General features: G+C 37.7%; 1 long non-coding RNA gene across 1 annotated transcript in view; it reads left to right on the forward strand.

The window, feature by feature from the left end:
* Window positions 1-12,484, forward strand: part of LOC144231043 (uncharacterized) — a 256,246-nt gene that overhangs the window by 119,271 nt on the left and 124,491 nt on the right. The window lies entirely within an intron of this gene.

The following is a 12,484-nucleotide window of genomic DNA, read 5'->3' on the forward strand; positions in this document are numbered from 1 at the left end:
CATAATCCATAACCAGCAAGGCTCTGAGTGGAAGATTTTTTCCTAAAAGGTATTTTTTCACTGTAGGACTGAAGACCTTGTGGATCCATTCAGTGAACAAGGTATGAGTGACCCAAGCCTTGCTGTTGGACCTCCACATAATGTTTAACTGGCTCTTCTGCATCTTCCATTTCTTGAAGGCTCATGGATTCTTGGAATGGCACACACATGAACAGGGGCCTGACTTAGAAATCCCTGTTTGCGTTAGCACAAAACAAGAGGGTGAGATGATCTTTCATGGGCTTGTTACTGGGTATTGCATTCTCTTCTTGGGTAATGTAGGTCCTCTTTGATATCTTTTTCCAAAATAGCCCCATCTCGTCACAGTTAAAAACTTGCTGTGGCAAGTAATACTCAGAAACCATGAGCTCCTGGAACTCAGTAGCAAAATGCCTCAGCTTCCTTAGCATCTGAACTCACAGCCTCTCTGTGCTTCACAACACTATGGATGCCACTTCTCCTCTTAAAGTTATCAAATCCTCTCCTGCTTGCCTTGAAGACTTTGTTTTCTGTTGATGTACCTGGCAGTTTACTACGAGGCCAGGGTACAATGTCTTTGCCTTCTCAGATAAAGTTCTCGGTCACAGTATCACCTGTTAGTTGCTTCTTGTTTTTCAAAACCAGAAACAACTTTTCTACAATTTTTCTACATCTTCCAGAACAATGGCCATTGGTTTAATATTCTTGTGATTCCTTTTGCTGCATCTAGCCCCCTTCTTTCTTTCTTCTTTGCTATTTTGCAAATGGTCAACATAGATTTTATAAAATCTTGCAATTTTGACCACTTGCATACTTTGTTCATACTTCTCAATGATTTCCTTCTTAACTTTTCACCGTAATCATCTTGTTCTTCTTACTCCCTTTCTTTTCAACCTTTTCCTGGATGAGGACCATTGTATATGCTCACAGGGATGTCAACTACAGTATAGTATTAATAAACTCTTGTCATATGCAAAGGAAAGGGTCTATATCTGCAGACAGCCTGACCTAGAATGAAGCAAAGCATTCCCAAGCTTACCCTTGTATGGAAAAGCAGAGGACTGTCAATGGATGCTATGAAGTGATAAAGAATACACTAGTGCCAGTGTGGGCACCTTCCAACATTCTGAAAAATCACTGATTTCTGCCAAATACTGAAGCCTGAGACTGAACATCCAAGCATGGCAGATGATCACCCACAATCCCACAGAGAGAGAGAGAGAAGGAAAGAGAGGGAAAGAGAGGGAGAGAGAGGGAGAAGAACTATTGGCTCAGTTGTGATCATGTGATATTGGCATCATGTACTATTTGTACTGGGAGACATCGCTTGTTTATCAAGTTAAAATTTATTAGAAATGTTTGCTCATCTTGTGGAACACTCGCTGAACAAGTTACTCACAATCCAGGGTTTTACTGTAGTTACTATTAAAAATGAGAGTCATCTATGGATATATATAAATACAACAACATAGATTGTATCCAGAGATATGTAGTAATTGTGTAAGTGGAAAAGAGGGCAGGGATAACCTATCAGGAGTGAGATGTTACCCATTAATGGAAGCCAAGCACCTATTTCCACAAAATGAAAATACACTGAGAGACATAAGCACTGGGGTAGACCTAGCAGCAGTCTTAGCCAGGACCCCATTTCCTTGTTATTTTTATTTTTTTGTGTACTTACATTGTTTGGCTTTCTGCTTTCTTTCTCTCATCCATTTCTCCCCACATCTGATCTCCTAACCAAATGTGTCTTGTGGCATTCTGCTGCCTCACATGCTGTAGGTTTTTTGGCCTGCAGGTTTGGATCATGTTATTCCTTTTACTTGAAATGCTTTGCTACCTTAACATGCACAAACGAACTAATTTTTCCTGAAACTGGCTCTAATTCCTGCTTCCCCACATCCAGACAGTTGTAATCCCTTCTTTAAATATGTACTCCAATCTGTTCTCTTGGAACACTAACATATCACGCATTTGATTTTGATGATTTCAGTACATATCTCACTCATTTTGTGTTTCTCACTTTGCCTAACATAATACTCTGAACATATTTAATATGTGTTTATAGAATAAAAGTATTTAGTACAGTGGCTCTCAAAAATTTTAGGTCATAAGCCCTCTGTAAAAATCTGATTAAAACTTTTTAGAAAAAACCCACAATTTACAGGGCGCCTGGGTGGCTCCATCGGTTGGGCATCCAACTTTGGCTCAGGTTATGATCTCATGATTTGTGGGTTTGAGCCCCGCATCAGGCTCTGTGCTGACAGCTCAGAGCCTGCTTTGGATTCTGTATCTCCCTCTCTCTCTGCCCCTCCCCTGCTCCTACTCTGTCCCTCTCTTTCAAAAATAAATAAACAGTAAAAAATAAACCCACGACTTCAAAGGTATACAACATTTCTAGGTGTTTGCAGCTCTCTTCCCCTTAACCACTACCTCCTCAAGTCCATGAACTATTAGTTCAGAATGTCTGATTTGCTCCAATTTCCTCAGAATCACAATGAAAATTTGAAACTACCAGAAGTCCAGAAACTTGTCTCAGTCTAGTGGAAAAGCTAGGACTGGAGCTGAAGTTTTGAGATTTTCTGGCTAGAGGTCGTTCTGTGTGGACACCTTGCTGGATTATAAGAATGTACTATCTCCAAATGAGCAGACAAGTTGCCTCAAGGAAACTTCATTCACCCTTAGCACAGACTAGTGTGCTGGTGGATATCACTAATGTCAGCAGAAGAGTAACTACCCTGTGGTGTCAGAACAGAAAGCAGTGGATAGACAAGGGAGCTGGTTAGAACTCCAGACATGACAGTTATTGGCTCTCAGGCTCAGCCAAAAGTTCTGGCAAGTCAGGTGGCTAACAACCCCAGAGAATGTACATGTTTTCTTTAATGGAGGCCCAGGATCAAACACTAGTCTAGTTGGCTTTATTCTAGTGCAGGAAGTCAGGTACAGTCATCAGTCCCCACATCTTGGAGTGCAGAGTCTTGAATGCTTTTTATGTCTCAAGTGCTGATTCATTTTTATTTCCTTTGGAGGAAACTTAAACTCTGCACATCTGGTTTTTCTATAGAAGCATGATAAAAATCAGTTCTCTGGAAAGAATCATATTGCAAGGTGCCCTAAAACTTTCAGGTGAACAAACCTTGTATAATATACTTAAAGATAAATGTTCCTAATCCTTGTCTTAAAGGTTGTAGAGAGCTGGGCTGTGCTTTGTTGTTGTTAAAGTGATAGCAAGACTGAATTCATTATTCTTTCTTAACCTAGCATATAAGCTGATCCTAGAGTCTTGCTGTCACCAGTTCTGTCTACAAGACAATTCTCAAGTGCCTCCCTTTCCGGGCTTTGCTCTGAAGACAAGGCATCTTTCCTCTACACACACCCTGCAGGTAGAATTCCAAAAAGATACCAAGCTCAGATTTTATAGAAGGAGGATGTATTTTGAAAGAGCTTTTATCTTGGCTCTAATGGTATATATTTTTTATTAAAATATTGACTTAAATTCATTTATTCACTTATGCTAGTACTAGCTGAGGACTTTGAGCAGATTAGGAAAATTTTCTCTAATTAGTTAGGGGGACTGGATTTTCCAGAAGTCTTCAGCTTCTATATTTCTTTTTTTTTTTTTTTAACTAGAAGGACATTTTGGTCAAAACATGTAGGTTGTCTAGTACTCTGTGTTATAAAAATTAAAATATTTGGGTGATCCGGGTGACTCAACTTTGTGATAAAATAAGCCTTGAGTATAGTTTGTTGCCTTTTTTTCCCCTTATCCATTGACTTATTTTAACTTTATCATGTGAAATATCTTCTTGTGGCTCAGAATATGCAAAATTATAGTTTTTATTGAGGAAAAAATAAATTTATTTCTTCTGCTCTTTTTACTTATATATAGCTATAAATAAGGACTAGTTTCTCTTGTAAAATTATAAAATCAGTCCATCTAAGGAAAACACTAAGATTTGACACTTAGTAATTAAAACGTTGAGAAATAACAGAAGTCACTTATTAACAACAAAGGAAACCTGTAATATCAAGATTTTTATGGTCTGTAAGACTTCCCATATTGGATCCTACAAACTATTTATCTTGATAAAATAGAATGTTGTTAAGAAGGCAACATTAAAACATTTGGAATTCATGTTTGTTTGCTTATATATTCATTTATTCCTATTTCAATTTCCCAAAAGGAATTGAGGGGGCTTAAAGAAATATATTCCTATAGAATGATGACAAATAAAGATAAACACAGTGGGAAGGAAGGAAAAGTATGGGATGGTAAAATGAATCTAAGTGTAGCTTAAGCCAGTATTTAGAAATGCATACTGTAAGCTCTTCTCTATGTTGTAGAAATAGCCTGCAAATTTGGGCCTGAATTTTTCAGCTGCCAAAGGTAAGAGTCACAAAATTCACCATAAAATATATCAGTTGCTCAGGAATGGTGCTAAAGACTGAGACAGAACTTCTCCCCAGGTGTCCTCATAAAGAAGTCTTGGTGTCTGGCACCAAATGATCTTTGACTCTTTTTAGGCTTTGCTCTGAAGACATGGCATCTTTTCATCTCAATGAAAAAATGAAATCTTGCCATCGGTGACATGAAGGGACCTAGAGGGCATTATGCTGAGTGAAATAAGTCAGAGAAAGACAAATACCAGATTATATTATATGTGGCATCTTAAAAAACCAAAATCAAGTTCATAGATAGAACAGATATGTGGTTATCAGAGGTAAGGGGTGGGGGGTGGGTAAAATGGTTGAAGGGATTCCAAAGGTCCAAACTTCTAACTATAAAATAAGTAAGTCATGGGGGTGTGATGTATAGTATTGTGACTATAGTTAAAAATACTGTATTATATAGTTGAAAGTTTCTAAGAGAGCAGATCTTAAGAGTTCTCATCACAAGAAAAAAATTCTATATTTATAGTGACATTTATTAACTAGACTTATTGCAGTGATTGTTTTACAATATATGTAAATATCCCATCATTTTGTTTTACGTTTAATTTTTTTAGGTTTTATTTATTTTTTTGAGACAGACAGAGACAGTGCAAGTGGGGGAGGTGCAGAGAGAGAGAAAGAGAGCGAGAATCTCAAGCAATCTCAGTATCAGTACAGAGCCTGATGCGGGGCTCAAACTCACACAACTGTGAGATCATGACCTGAGCTGAAACCAAGAGTCAGACGTTTAACCCACTGAGCCACCGAGGCACCCCTTAAATTTTTTTAAAAAGTAAATTACATAATACTACTTTAAAAAGCATATATTTCTTAGATGCCTCCCTCAGCTTGAGGGGAAAAAAAAGTAAGTTTAAACTACTTGGCATAAGAGGACTTCTGGGATTGTCCCTATTCCATTCTTCTGTTTCCAAATTTCTCTCCTTACCCTAATTCTTCAGCGATGCCAAACTACTCACTATTTTTCGGAACACTGTGCTCCCTCTGTCTTCATCTATGACCTCTACCCTTCTGTCTAACTTCCTTGTAGGAAGTCAGTATTTTAGGAGCCAGTTGGGATCTATCTCTGCCAGGGAGTTTCCCTAAACCTCACAGTCTGTTTCTATAATACTCAGCATCCGGTAGTGGGGTTGTCTTCTTCAATGACTAGATGACTTCAGGTGAGTTCCCTGTAGGTCTGAGCCATGCTATTAATCTCTATATTTTTGCATACTTCAATGCCTGGCATTAGGTTCAGTAAAGGTTCATTTTATTTTATTTTTAAATGTTTTATTTATTTCTGAGAGAGAAAGAGATAGGGTGAGCAGGGAAGGGAGAAAGAGGGAGTCACAGAATCAGAAGCAGGCTCCAGGCTCTGAGCTGTCAGCACAGAGCCCTATGCGGGGCTCGAGCCTACAAACTGTGAGATCATGACCTGAGCCAAAGTCAGATGCTTAACCGACTGAGCCACCCAGGTGCCCCAAAAGGTTCATTTTAAAAAGAGCTGCAGGTTGTTGTTGTTGTTGTTGTTGTTTTTTATAACCTGATGTTGGAGGCAACATGCCATGACTTCTCTCAATTGCTGTTGGTTACAGAGATTGACCCTGGTATAGTGTAGGAAGAGACTAAACAAGCATGCAGAAAGCAGGAGGCAGGAATTCTTAGAGACATCTTGGAGGCTGACTACCATAGGCATGTAGATCAGGATCCAAAGAGTAAGGGGAGGTGTTTGCTCTTGCTCTTCTGTCACATCTAAAGGCCCATGCTCTCTGCAAGAAGAGGCTTTGCCAGTTTTATCTTAAATTTAAAAAGGCCACCCTTCTTGAGAAGGAACACGGGCTCTTCAGATAAACTACTCATTGGCTACACAAATTCTGTGTCACCTTATTCGTGCCTATAGGTTAACTGAAGTTTATATGTGCCCAATGCAAACACTATTGTAAACAAACCATAGACCTGCCCAATGGTCTGCTCTTTAAGAAAAGAAAATGTAATACAACCTGTAACAGTATTCCAAAAGTATTACAGAAGATATTTTATGAACATGCAAAGAAAACAAGGTGGGCTGAAATGATGTTTTTTTCACTCATAACAAAAACATCAGGCTACAAAAGAGAGAAAAGTTGAAGAAGATAGTGTATGTATGTCATTAATATGTAGGTTTGGAAGAGACATTAAAGGTCATTCAGCCTACTATTACTTTAAAAATACATTTAACTTTTTGGGGCACCTGGGCAGCTCAATTGGTTAAGCATCTGTCCAGTTCTTGATTTTGTATCAGGTCATGATCTCAGTTTCATGAAACTGAGCCCATTGTGGGGCTCTGCCCTGGGTGTGGAGCCTGCTTGGGATTCTCTCTCTTCCTCTGTCTCTGCCCCTTCCCCATGCATATGCCCTTTCTTTCTCTCTCTCAAAATTTATTAAATTTTCAGTGATCTTTTCATTGCTAACATAAAATTTTTTAATTTTTATTTACTTTGAGAGAAAGAATGTATGTGTGTGAGAGAGAGAGAGAGAGAGCGGGGTAGGGGCAGCGAGTGAGAGTGTGAGAGAGAATCCTAAGTAGGCTCTGTATTGTCAGCACAGAGCCCCATCTGGAGCTCCAACTCATGAACCGTGAGATCATGTCCTGAGCTGAAATCAAGAGTCCAGTACTTAACCAATTGAGTCACCCAGGCACCCCTTAATTGTTAATTTATATACAATAAAATTCTCTTTGGGGAATATATTTCTGTGGATCTGACAATTACACAGAGTCATATATCCACCACCATGAGTGTGATACAGAGCAGTTTCATCATTCCCAAAATTCTGTCATGCTGCCTCTTTAGAGTTAACCCTTTTCCCACCCTCTACCGCTTGGCAAACATTTCTCTGTTCTCCATCCCTATAGTTTTGCCTTTTTTAGAACATTACATAAATGAAATAACAGAGTATACAGTATGTTGTGACTGGTTTCTTCCACTTTGCAAAACACATTTGGAATTCTTCCCATTTGTTGATAAGTCAATAATTTGTTTCTTTTTGTTACTGAATAGTGTTTCATTTTATAGATATACCATAAGGGACATCTGGTTGAATGACACCTTAGGTGTTTGTAATTTTTGATAATTTTAATAACATAGCTATAAATACTTATGTATAAGTGTTTATGTGAACATAATCTTTTATGGAATAGGTTTGCTGAGTTATAAGCTAAGTGTGTGTTTAACTTTATAACCAGCTGTCAAACTGTTTTTCTAAGTGGTTGAATCATTTTTTCATTTCTAACAACAATGCATGAGTTCCAGTTGCTCCTTATTCTCATCAACGTTTGTTATCAAGGTTTGGTTGTTGTTGTTTTAATTTTAGCCTTTCTAATAGATATGATACCTTATTGTGGTTTTAATTTGCTGAACAACTTTGATATGCTTATTGGCCATCTCTATATCTGTTTAGGTCTTTTGCCTACTTTTATATTGGGTTTTCTATCAGTGAATTTGAGAGTCCCTTATGTATTCTGGATTTAAGAGCTTTGTCAGAACTATGGCTTGTAAATATTTTCTCCTAGTGTGTGGCTTTTTTTTCCATCCCTTCAACATTATCTTTTGTAGAGCAAAATTTCTTTTAAAAAATTTTTTAATGTTTATTTATTTTTGAGAGAGAGACAGAGACAAAGACTCCAAAGCAGGCTCCAGGTTCTGAGCTGTCAGCATAGAGCCTGACGTGAGGTTTGAATTCACAAGCTGTGAGATTATGACTGAGCGGAAGTTGGATACTCAACTGACTGAGCCACCCAGGTCTTTGGACCACCACTGCCTCTCACTATCACCTAAGTAGTTTTCTGTTTGACATTTTCTCCTAATTCCTGGTCTCTTTCTGGGTTAAAACAGATAGGCTTTGGGAGATCTATGTTTTTAGTAGCTGTACTAAAGCCCAAGGTGGATATATCCTGCCCTGGAAATTATAGGCATATCTATTGTTTCAAAACCACACTGTTGGTCAGGTATTGCCACAGTAATGTTTCATAACAAACCAATTTTTTTTAAAGTGGGTGTTTTAACATTGAGTATTTCAGTCTCTGCTTTGTACAGAAGTTACTGCAATAAAGGAAGTAGATTCATTAAAACTAAAACTAAAACGATAATAACAATGGTGGCTTACAACAATAGTGGTGTTTTAGATTTTATTCAGCCAGGTGGTTCTGCTGAAGGGTGCAGGTTAGTTCGGTATGCCAGACTGTGGTTTGGGATCAGTTCTGTTTCTCATATGTTTTCTTCTGGAGCCCAGGTTGCAAGCAATGCTATCTAGGGCATATCCTCCCCATTGCTGGTCCATAAGGTTCAAAAGTCAAGCCAGGTCATACACATGTATGTGAGGACTCTGCATATGTCATGCTTCCTAAAATTCCATTGGCCAAAGCAGGTCTATGGCCAAGCCTCACATCACAAGGGCAAAGAAGTTTACTGTAACCACTATGAAAAGAATAGGTAGAATTAAGCTTTTTGAAAAGTAAGCCAAACTACTATATGTATTCAGTAGTTTACCCAATTGAATTGATACAAGACTAAAATTAAAATTCTGTATCACTCTTTGATAAAACTGATCTGTTTCCAGATATAACATTGATTCAACAGGCTACAACATCACTCTTCATCAGGGAAATACAAATAGAAACCATACTGAGATACCACCTCACACTGGTCAGAGTGGCTAAAATTAACAACTTAGGAAACAACAGATGTTGGTGAGGATGTGGAGAAATTAGAACCCTCTTGTACTGTTGGTGAGAATGCAAACTGGTGCAGCCACTATGGAAAACAGTGTGGAGGTTCCTCAAAAAATTAAAAATAGAACTACCCTACCACCCAGCAATAGCACTACTAGGAATTTATCCAAAGGATTCAGGAGTGCTGATTCATAGGGACACATGTACCCCAATGTTTATAGCAGTGCTATCAACAATACCCAAATAATGGAAAGAGCCCAAATGTCCATCAACTGATGAATGGATAAAGAAGATGTTGTTTGTATATACAGTGGAATACTGCTTGGCAATGAGAAAGAATAAAATCTTGCCATTTGCAATAATGTGAATGGAACTGGAGGTTATTATGCAAAGTGAAAGAAGTCAGTCAGAGAAAGACAGATATCATGTTTTCACTCATCTGTGGAACTTAAGAAACTTAGCAAAAGACCATGAGGGAAGGGAAGGGGAAAGAAATAGTTTCAAACAGAGAGGGAGGCAAACTATAAGAGATCTTAAATACAGAGAACAAACTGAGCGCTGATGGAGGGGAGTTTGGGATTTTGGGGAAGATGGGTGAATGGGTACTGAGAAGGGTACTTGTTTAGATGAGCACTGGGTGTTGTATGTAAGCAATGAATCATGGGTATCTACTCCCAAAACCAAGAGCACACAGTATACACTGTATGTTAGCTAACTTGACAATAAATTATATTAAACAAATAAATAATAGGCAGATGAAGATGCTGTTTAATCATACGGATTAAATATTTAAGTAGAAATAGCTAAAAGGAATTTAAATCACTACTCTCACTTCAAAGATAAAAAATCTCAGGTACAGAAGTATTATTAATCTCCTGTTAGGACAGAAGAAGTTGGTGAAAGATTTAAGTTGAGGATCCAGAATTTTTCATAGTCATGATCAAAAGCCAAAAAGAGCACTCACAGTTATTGGAACTGATTGAAAAGGAGCGAATTTCACAGCAGCTAACACAGAAGATTTCAGGTAGTGTGAAAGTGAAAAGAATGTGTCTGGGATTTGAGACACAGTAGAACAACTCATAGGTCTATTCACTGAATGGGGATATCATTTGTCTGTAGCCAAACTTTTGATCTGAAGGCTAGGCTAGGTTCCTAAAATAGAGCTTGAAGAGAGATCACCTTTTATCACAGCAGTGAGAGTGAAATTGAGATTTGTAGTATTTTATTATAGGAACTAGACTACAAGTGTGCCTCCTGGTCATGAGGCATACTTGGTTTATAGGGTGTTTATGGTGAGGCTGGGGTGACATTATTCTCATTGTAATATTGCCAACACCTATGTCTTTCTTTATTCCCTGCTTCCACTAAGTGTGATCCCCATCTAAAGGAACTAGGGGAAAAAATCCAGAGTAACTTCACTTTAAGAAAGACCAAGTGGAGAGATTGCTGAACTGCTCTCCTTCAGTTGGGTTGAACTTCATTCTGGATAACTCCAATCCAATCAGAAGGTTACAAATAAAATAAGCACTGATGTCCACAGGGTAGAAAATCAAAAGCAATAAATATACTCCACATACTTTGGGGGGTGGGTTCTATAGTATTGTCCATATGTCATGATAAGTAATTGGTTCAGTCTTGTAGTCAAACATTCACAATCTGCTTTTTGAAAAGCACCAGTCATTTGGATCCTATTTTTATTTCTCCATTTTTCCAAAGAGAAAACTGTAGGAATTCACAAATGTGTATGTAAATTGGTCCTTTTTCATTTTTTCTATTTTTTAATTTTTTCTGATGACTTTATAAACTATAACTCTCAAACTTCTCTCCATCATCCATCTGAGGTAAAAACGTTTAAATTTATGTATTGGAATCAGAAGTTGTGCATTAAGTTAAAATGATCTTAAGAAGTACTTAATGTCAGACATGTCTTGTTGCTTTTGTTGTTTATGTTCTGTATGGGTGACTTGGCTTATTCTTGAAATTGTTAGATATTTTATGTTTCAATATTATATGATCATTATCTGATGATGCCTTGATAAGTTCTATGATAGATATATTATATGTTTGTATAGAATACAGAAACAGGTGCATGTACCAAACTCAGTGAATGGTCTCTCACTTGTTCACAGAAAAGTCTTTGGCAAAATGAATTAAGGATTTGATCAAAGTTTGAGTTGGTAAATCAAAAGAGACTTCCGAAAGGATGTGAATTTTAAATGATTTCCCAGAGGGGAAGACCAGAAGGGCATAGAATTATAAGAAAGAATGGGAAAAAAAACAATATGACAGCCCTAATTAAAGAGTGTGCATGCACTCACACGCACTCCTTTAGCCTCACATCAGAAACATAACAAAACACAAGGAAATAGAGTGTTATACCTTCTAACAAAAGAATTATTTGACTTAACAACAATAAAATTCCTATTTTCAAATGCTGCCTTTATCTTGACAGTAGCAACTAGATGTTGGTTAAAGTGAAATAAACACACTGTTGTTTGGGAACACGTGAAGACAAACCACGGGATGATTCATTTATATTTACATACGGGGCTTTACTCACCACAGCATGGCTGTAGGGTTTACCAGGAATGATGTGGATATTTTATAGTCTTTGGCTATTCTAGATTTAAAAAAAAAAAAAAGGATTTGTTTTCAGCAAGGGATAGACACTTTCTTCATGCCACTTCAAAATAATACTGACTTGATCATCCTTGCTACTTTACCCAACTAAAGGAAACATGTCTTGGCCTCTAGTACATAAGCATCATGTGGTTTTGCAGAATTTGAACACTGGTAGGAAAGTGGTGTACTCAGCTTAGCATTTCCTATCTTGAAACAGTTAATTTAGTTCTCTGAAAGTTAAGCTGGACGTCACTTGAATTTAAATATCTTAACACAAAACTCAACCTAATGGCAATATGAACCCAGAGAAATCTAGGGAAATTACTGAGCTGTCATTTTTAAAATGTAAGATTAGTAAATGAAATTCCAAAGTTCACACAGTTTAGCATGGCATTTACTGCTGGAATGAGCACTGCCAGACAACGTCAGAATCACAGAGAAAAATTCGTCAGAGTCTGTTCAGAGCTAACAACATTATATGTAAGCTCTTCAGAGCTAATATCTATCAGTCAGCTTCCTTGTATCAGTCACCAAATATGAATTGGGAAAATTGTCCAAGGGACTTAGCTCTCAGTTTTCTGAAAGCACTGAAGGGAATTTACCAGAAGTGATAACTATTCTTCGGACAGGGGTGAAGAGGAGAAATCACCTTCTGTGAGTATCTAGGGCTGTAGACCTCACCTTTGCCTGATTCTCTGCTTTCTGAGT

This window comes from Crocuta crocuta, unplaced genomic scaffold, assembly GCF_008692635.1.
Source record: "Crocuta crocuta isolate KB4526 unplaced genomic scaffold, BGI_CrCroc_1.0 scaffold4, whole genome shotgun sequence".
Classification (NCBI taxonomy): Eukaryota; Metazoa; Chordata; class Mammalia; order Carnivora; family Hyaenidae; genus Crocuta; species Crocuta crocuta.